Raw genomic sequence first — 8,712 nt, 5'->3', positions numbered from 1 at the left:
GGACATCACCCTTTAATGGTAGTGAGGGAGACCTGTTGATCAGATAAACAACTGTGTACATCACCTCAACCCAATAGGATTTCGACAGTTTCGCATGAGAGAGCATGCTCCTTACCCTCTCCATGATTGTTCGATTCATCCTCTCTGCAAGCCCGTTCAACTCTGGGGTCTTTGGCACTGTGTATTCGATCCGAATACCTTGGCACTTGTAGTATTCCTCGAATTGCCCTCCATAATCGCCACCGTTGTCAGTTTGAACAACGTTCAACTTCCGACCCGACTCTCTTTCGGCTCTTGCCTGGAACTCCTTGAAAAACGACAGTACTTGATCCTTCGACTTCAGTACGAAGGGCCATGTCTTTCGACTATAATCTTCAATGAACGTCACAAAGTACTATCCACCTCGATGCGATGGAGCATCCACATAGCACACGTCTGTGTGTACTAGTTGTAGTGGCACTTCTCTTCTCCTCGGTGGTCTTGTGTGGAATGCTACTTTATTCTGCTTTCTGACTAAGCAATCGACGCACTTCTCCAGGTGCACTCCCTTGACCTTTGGTAGAAGTTTCTTGTTTGCTAGCAGGTGCATTCCCTTCTCACTCATGTGACCTAGCCTCTTATGCCATATTTCTCTTGCTGAGTCGGTTGCCACATTTACTTCCAATTTGCACAGTCGGGCATGCATCATATATAATGTGCCTTCTTTTTGTGCTCGGGCCACTATAAGATTTCCTCGACAGAACTTCCACTTGCCATTCCAAAAGCTACCACTATAGCCTTTTTCATCTAATATTCCAGTCGATATCAGATTCAATATGATATTGGGGATGTGTTGAACATCCTTTAGAGTCAATCGACACCCTGTCAACGTCGTCAGGCGGACACTTCCGACTCCGGCTATCTTGCACTCTCCACTATCACCCATTTTCACATAACCGTGATCTTCGACTATGTAAGTCGAGAAATACTCTCTCGACGGAGTTATGTGGAATGATGCCCCGGAATAGATCACCCAAGTGCATTCTTCACTTGCAAGATTTGCACTTGTCTTTTCACAGATGAACAACAGTTCTTCATTGCTCGTAGCAATGGCAGAAGTGTTCTTCTCATCAGGAATCTTCCTGGGTTGGACATTGTTTCCGTCACCCTTGTCTTTTCTCATGTGTCGATAGTCCTTTTGGAAGTGTCCAAGTTTACCATAGTAAAAGCACACTAGTTTACCTTTGGACTTCGATCTGGCTTGGGACTTTTCTCTCCTTAGTGGAATTCTTTGCCGGTTCCCTCCTATGTCTGAACGTTGTGTTACATTCGACTCCGATTGGGACAAGACTCCCTTGTCCTTCCTCCTTGCCTCCTCATTTAGGATGCTAGTCTTTATGGTTTGTAAAGACAAGTTCTCTTCTTGACAGGAGGCGCTGAGTGTGACCACCAGGTTCTCCCAGCGATCCAGCAGTGTGCACATCAGCAGGATGGCCTGCATCGCATCATCCAGGGGAAACTTGGTTGCAGCAAGTTGATTCACATACCCCATGAATGCGCTGGTGTGTTCGACGATCTCTCACCGTCCTTGTATTTCAGCCGTACGATCTTTCTCATCAGTCAAGTTCTATTGAGCGCGTTCTTACTCTCATATAGACCCGACAACTTCTGCCACATCTCATGTGGATTTGTGTCGTTCACTACATGTTGCAAGATACTTACGTCGATGCATTGTCAGATGGTGGCCACTGCCTTTCTGTTAAGAAGTTTCCAATCCGACTCCAATAACCCCCTAGGTATATCTGCTCTATCGACTGGCTCATACAGTCTTTGACTATCAGAAGGTCCTCCATCTTTATCTTCAAGTCTGCATAGTTCTGTGAGTTTAGAACTATCATGCCTGGGAAGCTGCTCACACTTCCTTCCATGCTTGCACCTCAAGCTCTGATACCAGTCCGTTGAGAATCGATTCGTAAAACCACAAGATCAAACTATACTGAAAATCACAACACAGCCACACAACGACACAGTACACAGAGATTTACGTGGAAACCCAGAAATGGGAGAAAACCATGGGAGAGTAGAAACTTCACTATATAGTGGATATACAACAGAGATATTACAACACTTCGTCAAGTGTATTAGCCACACAAGACTCTTGAAGCTTGCTGTTACTCACACAACTATGGCGCCACTATCTCTCTCTCTCTCTCTCTCTCTCTCTCGTCTCTCTTTCGCACAACTCACACGCTATTGTCGTCCCCATTACTATGTTTTCCCTAGATGTATTTATACTGATACATCGTATGGACTATTTACAATTATAGCCACTGCTACATATCATTACTATTATTATTACTATAATAATAATAATATGTTTGAATAATCGACTCTTTGTTGTCAACTCTTCGACTGTCGGCTATTTCCGAACAATCTGTTCCTTCGACTCTTCGACTGTTGGCTACTTCCGAACAGTCGGTTCCTCCCATTGGAGGGACATATCCCCAATAAAAATGTGCATGTGCAATGTGTGTGCACACAAAGACAATTAATTGTGCACATACTAAAGAAAAGAGAAAAGGAAGGGTGGAAAGGAGCTATAGAAACTTGCATAAAAAGTAAGAGAGAGGAGAGATAAAAAGTAGAGAGAAGACAAGCTATGAATTTGTAGATATAGAATTATATATATTATAAAGAAGAGTTAGTGGTCTAGTGGATAGACATATTGACTCTTAGCTAAAGGCGTAAGGTTCAAATCTGGTCTTACAATGTAGCATGATTTAAGCAATTTTATTCCTTTTGCATTGAAGAAGAATGTGGCGACCCCCCTTCCTTTTTTTCCTATAAAAGGAGGTCGAGGGGGGCTCATTTGGGAGGAGACTATCACCAATTTTCTTTCGGAGCTCTCCATTTTCATCTTCACCATTTCTCTTCTCGCCGTTCGGGTGGTCGTGGTTCGTTGGGGTCGGCATTTTTGTGGTGCTTGTGTGGTCGTCTTCTTCGTGTTCGTGCTCCGTGTTTAGATTTGCTTTTGTCTCTAAGGGCATTTAGTATTTATGTTTTGTTGAGCTTGTGGTTAACTAGAAACTGCCACATTGTAATCAAACCCTATTTTATAAAGGGCCCTCTTGCGTTGGAATCGAACACATATTTATTTCTTTAGCCAATATCATTCGTGTTTTTCTTTCTTTCTTTGTTCTCGTCCCCTTGTACGTTCGGTCGTCTTGTGATGAGGGAGCGTTTCGGGCGTGCCCATGCACCTCTCCTCCTCATAAAGGCGTACGAGCATTTGTGCATGTGTTTGTGTCTTCCTTATACGTTCGGCCTTCTTGTGACGAGGGAGCGTTTTGGGCGTGCCCATGCACCTCTCCTCCTCATACAAGCGTACGAGCATTTGTGCGTGTGTTTGTATCTTCCTTGTACACTCGGACATCTTGTGACGAGGGAGCGTTTTAGGCGTGCCCATTCACCTCTCCTCATAAAGGCGTACGAGCATTTGTGCGTGTGTTTGTGTCTTTCTTGTACGTTCGGTCTTCTTGTGACGAGGGGGCGTTTCGGGAGTGCCCATGCACTACTCCTCCTCATAAAGGTGTACGAGCATTTGTGTGTGTGTTTGTGTCTTCCTTGTACGTTTGGTCGTCTTGTGACGAGGGAGCGTTTCGGGCGTGCCCATGAACCTCTCCTCCTCATAAAGGCATATGAGCATTTGTGCGTGTGTTTGTGTCTTCCTTGTTTAGTCATCTTGTGACAAGGGAGCGTTCGGGTTTGCCCATGCACCTCTCCTCCTCATCAAGGCATACGATCATTTGTGTGTGTTTTTTGTGTCTTCCTTGTACGTTCGACGTCTTGTGACAAGGGAGTGTCCGGGCATGCCCATGCACCTCTCGTCCTCATAAAGACGTACGAGCATTCGTGTTTGTATTCTCGTCCCTTTCCTTGTATGTTCGGCGTATTGTGACGAGGGAGCGTTTGGGCGTGCCCATGCACCTCTCCTCCTCATAAAGACGTAAGGGCATTCGTGTTTGTGTTCTCGTCCCCTTGTGTGTTCATCTTGCGTGCTCATCTTTGCTTGTACCCGTTTGATCACTTGGCTCGTGCGGTGGTCTCGAAAACTCGATGAGTCGTGATCAACGAAAGCGACCGGCCTCACCAAAGGCGCAACGAATGCTTGCTCGCGAAGGGGTCGGGAAGTAGTATTGTCGTTAAGCAAACCTCGGGTTTTCTCTATCCCTTCGTACTCCCTAGTACAAGACCCCTATGGTCCCGCCCAAGTAACACACAAGCGCGAAACTTCGCGACACCGGGTTATGAACAAGGAGAGGTTGTCACAAGCTAACATGTATACCATGATAGTGATAACAATGATAATTTGTGGGAGAGAATCTAATACCAAAAATCCATTAAATCTATCTTATAATTGTTTAATGAATGACAACTTTTGTTTCCGGCGTATAGATGCATGGAAAATCCAATAACGGCAACTAAACTAGAGAATACTAGAGCGTGTAAAGATAAGGAACCTTTGTCTAGTTAACTCTCCTACCAAATTTCTCATAACTTTGTGAAAACAATCTTGTCCAACAAAGAAGGAGCTACATTTTAGGGCGTTCTTTCCCAATAAATGTGGGAAACCATTCATGGTTAGGTATGTGCACTCCAAAGAAACTCGGAAAATAGTTAGATCATGTTTATTCCCTACACCACTATTGACAATAATTCCTAACCATGCATTACATATATGGATCCAACCAACCATGAACCTTATGCTCCATTTCACACAATAAATTTCATTGCACATTATCTAACAAGTCACATAAATGGAAACTTACAATTCATCATAAACCAAATAAGACTCTTGCTTCAAATGTCTCAAAACTTACCCAATCCTCTTCATGGGACATTATAAACTGTTGAACAACAGTGCTCGGCCACAACCGAGGAACAGGATCGATTCACAGAAAACGGGAAATACACGAAATGCACGAAGACAATAGAGAGAAGAGTACACAGGATGTTTTACGTGGAAAACCCTAAATGGGAAAAACCACGGGAGTCCTCAAACTCCAACTATCACTATACACAGAGATGTACAATGGTGAAGCTACAAGGCAACAACCTTGAGCTCACTGCCTTCGCCACAGGCGGCGGTATTACACAGAGGCGTCGACCTCTTCCTTCCTCTCTCTCTCTCTCTCTCTCTCTCGGCTGCTCTCACTTTGCTCTCTCTCGGCTGAAAACATAAAAATGAGCAACAACTACAAACTGTTTGCCCTAAGTCATATTTATACACATATGACTTTCGGGCTATTTACAAATATAGCCTCAAGGGCCCTTGGCAAACATATTCACAAATATGTCCCCCGCATCCGGATCTCTCTCCGGGTACATTCATCATCCGGCTCCGTAACCGGGGTCTTCATCATCCGGATCCGTATCCGGGTACTCTTCATCCGGCTTCATGCCGGGTACTCTTCATCATCCGGTTCCGTAACCGCAACCGGGCTTGCCGTCATTCATCTCCGGACATCCCGTCCGGAGGGACCGAAATCCCAACAAACTCCCCCTTCACTTCGGCATGGGATGTTTCTCCAATCCGACCCTCTTCCGGCATGCTTCCAGCTTGTCGGGTGTGAGCACCTTGGTCAGCATATCCGACCCGTTCTCGTCCGTGTGGATCTTCGTCAGCACGAACTCCTTGTCTTCTATCCTTTCCCGGATCCAGTGATATCTTCGCTGGATGTGCTTCGTCCGGGAGTGATAGGCCGCGTTCTTCGCAAGGTGGATGGCACTCTGACTGTCGCAGTAGAGTCGGTACTCCTCTTGCCGGATACCGAGCTCTCTAATGAAGTCCTTCATCCATATTATTTCCTTGCCGGCTTCAACAGCCGCCATGTACTCCGCCTCCGTGGTTGACAACGCAACCGTCTTCTGCAGCCTCGACTGCCACGAAACAACTCCCCCTGCATACGTCATCACATACCCTGATGTGGACCGGCTGGTATCTGCATCAGCCGACATATCCGAATCAGTAAAGCCGTCGAATTCGGGCTTACCGGAGCCGAATCGGAGGCACACGTTTGCCGTGCCCTTCAGGTATCGGAGTATCCACTTGACCGCGTTCCAGTGCTCTTTGCCGGGATTGCTCATGTATCGGCTCACCACTCCAACTGCATATCCTATGTCCGGTCTTGTACACACCATTGCGTACATCAAGCTTCCAACGGCAGAGGCATATGGTACTTTCATCATGTCCTCCTTCTCAGCCTTTGTCTTGGGGCTTTGCTTGCTGGACAACTTGCAGTTTGCCGGGAGGGTTGACCCGACCGGTCTTGCTTCCGACATGTTGAACCGGTGAAGCACCTTTGTCACGTACTTCTCCTGTGACAGCCACAACTGCTTCTTCTTCCGGTCCCGGATGATGTGCATCCCTAGTATTTGCCTCGCCGGACCCAGGTCCTTCATTGAGAAGGTTTGGTGAAGCGCTTTCTTCAGCGTCCGTATCTTGACCTGGTCCCGTCCGACGATCAACATGTCGTCCACGTATAGGAGGAGTATTAGAGAGTCTCCTCCTTCGAACTTCTTCACAAACACGCAGTGATCGGACTGCGTTTTGTGGTACCCTTCGTCGGTCATGAAGGAGTCGAACTTCCGGTACCATTGCCGGGGAGCCTGCTTCAGTCCGTACAGGCTCTTCTTCAACCGGCATACCAGGTGCTCCTTCCCTTTCTTCTCGAATCCTTCCGGTTGCTGCATGTAGATCTCTTCTTCGAGGTCACCGTGAAGGAATGCCGTCTTCACGTCCATCTGTTCTACCTCGAGGTCCATGCTTGCCGCTATGCTGAGCACCGTCCGGATAGAGGTCATCTTCACTACCGGGGCAAATATCTCGTCGAAATCGACGCCCTTCTTCTGCTGGAACCCCTTCACCACGATCCTGGCTTTGTATCTCGGGGGTTTTCCGGCATCTCCCGGTTTCAGCTTGAACACCCACTTGTTCCGAAGTGCCCGCTTTCCTTTCGGCAACTCCACAAGTTCATATGTGTGGTTCTCATGCAGGGAATCCATCTCGTCCTGCATGGCACTTAACCACCTGCGGCTATGGGTGTCAAGCTTTGCTTCTTCAAAGCTCTCCGGCTCCCCCTCGTCGGTTAGCAGCACGTGCTCTGGTTCCGGAAATCTCCGGGGGGGCCTTCTCTCTCTTAGAGGATATCTCCGTTCCGGAGCTTCGGTAACCGGCTCCTCCGTTTCCTCTTCATCCGAATCCATTTCGGGATCGGGGCTGGTTCCGGTATTAGTTTCATCTTCCTCGGCCGGTTCTGTTTCTTCACCGTCTTCGGCCGGATCCTCGAGTGCTAACCGGTCCCTTGCCGGTCGGGACTGCTCCTCGTAGAGTTGATCCTCACCGGTCGACTTGGAGCTCTTCATCTTCTTCTCCGACTCCCAGTCGGCGAGTGTCTTGTTCTCCATGAAGATGATATCTCGACTCCTGAATATCTTCTTGTCGACCGGGTCCCATACTCGGTAGCCGAACTCGTCGTCGCCGTAACCGAGGAATATGCATGGCCGGGTCTTTGGATCTAACTTTCCTCTCCGGTCCTTTGCCACATGCACATATGCGAGACACCCGAACACCTTCAGATGCCGGTAGGATACTTCCCTACCGGTCCACACTCTCTGCGGTGTGTCTCCGTCCAAAGGTACTGAGGGTGATCTGTTTATCACGTATGTCGCCGTCGACATTGCCTCAGCCCAAAACCCCTTTGGTAATTTCGCATGCGCCAGCATACTCCGGACCCTCTCCATTATGGTCCGGTTCATCCTCTCGGCCAGCCCGTTCAGTTCCGGCGTCTTCGGCACGGTAAACTCAAGCCGGATTCCCTTCGAGCGACAGTACTCCGTGAACTGCCCCCGGTATTCCCCTCCGTTATCCGCTCGTATCGCTTTCAGCTTCTTGCCGGATTCCCTTTCCACTCTCGCGTGGAGTTCTTTGAAGACGGACAATACTTGGTCCTTTGTCTTCAACGGTGCCGTCCACAACTTCCGGCTATGGTCATCTATGAATGTTACGAAGTATTGGGCTCCGCCATGTGACTTCGTTTCTACCTGACACACATCAGTGTGCACCAACTCCAATGGTACACTACGTCTCGTCGGTGGCCTTGAGTGGAAGGAGGTTCGGTTCTGCTTCCCGGCCAGGCAATCGGTGCACTTCTCCAGGTGCACATGCTTCACTGGAATAAGGTTGTCTTCTGCAAGCCTCTTCATCCCCTTCTCACTCATGTGACACAGTCTCTTGTGCCACAGCTCACCGGCAGTGTCAGCTGCCACGTTCAGCTCCTCCGGACATAGCCGGGAATTCATCAGGTACAGTGTGTTGACCTTCCGGGCCCGAGCCACTATCAGGCTCCCCTTGCTGAACTTCATGACACCGTTCCGGATGCTACCCGTGTAGCCTTCATCATCTAGCCTCCCGGCCGAGATCAGGTTCAATCGGACCTCCGGAACGTGTCGCACATCCTTCAGCAGCATCTTGCATCCGGTTGATGTCATCAGCCACACGTCTCCTATGCCGGCAATCCGGCATGTGCCTTCATTTCCCATCCGGACACAGCCATGCTCACCGGCTGTGTAGGATGAGAAGTATTTCTTTTCCGGTGTCAGGTGGAACGACGCTCCGGAATCGACCACCCAGGTCATCTCTACACCGGCAAGGTTCAGCTCCCTCTCTTCGGT

This window comes from Azolla caroliniana, unplaced genomic scaffold (genome assembly GCF_043228905.1).
Source record: "Azolla caroliniana isolate FFs.n. ecotype wild unplaced genomic scaffold, voAzoCaro1.0.p SCAF_17, whole genome shotgun sequence".
Lineage (NCBI taxonomy): Eukaryota > Viridiplantae > Streptophyta > Polypodiopsida > Salviniales > Salviniaceae > Azolla > Azolla caroliniana.
The sequence above is the reverse complement of the archived record's forward strand: the minus strand, read 5'-3'. Positions refer to the sequence as shown.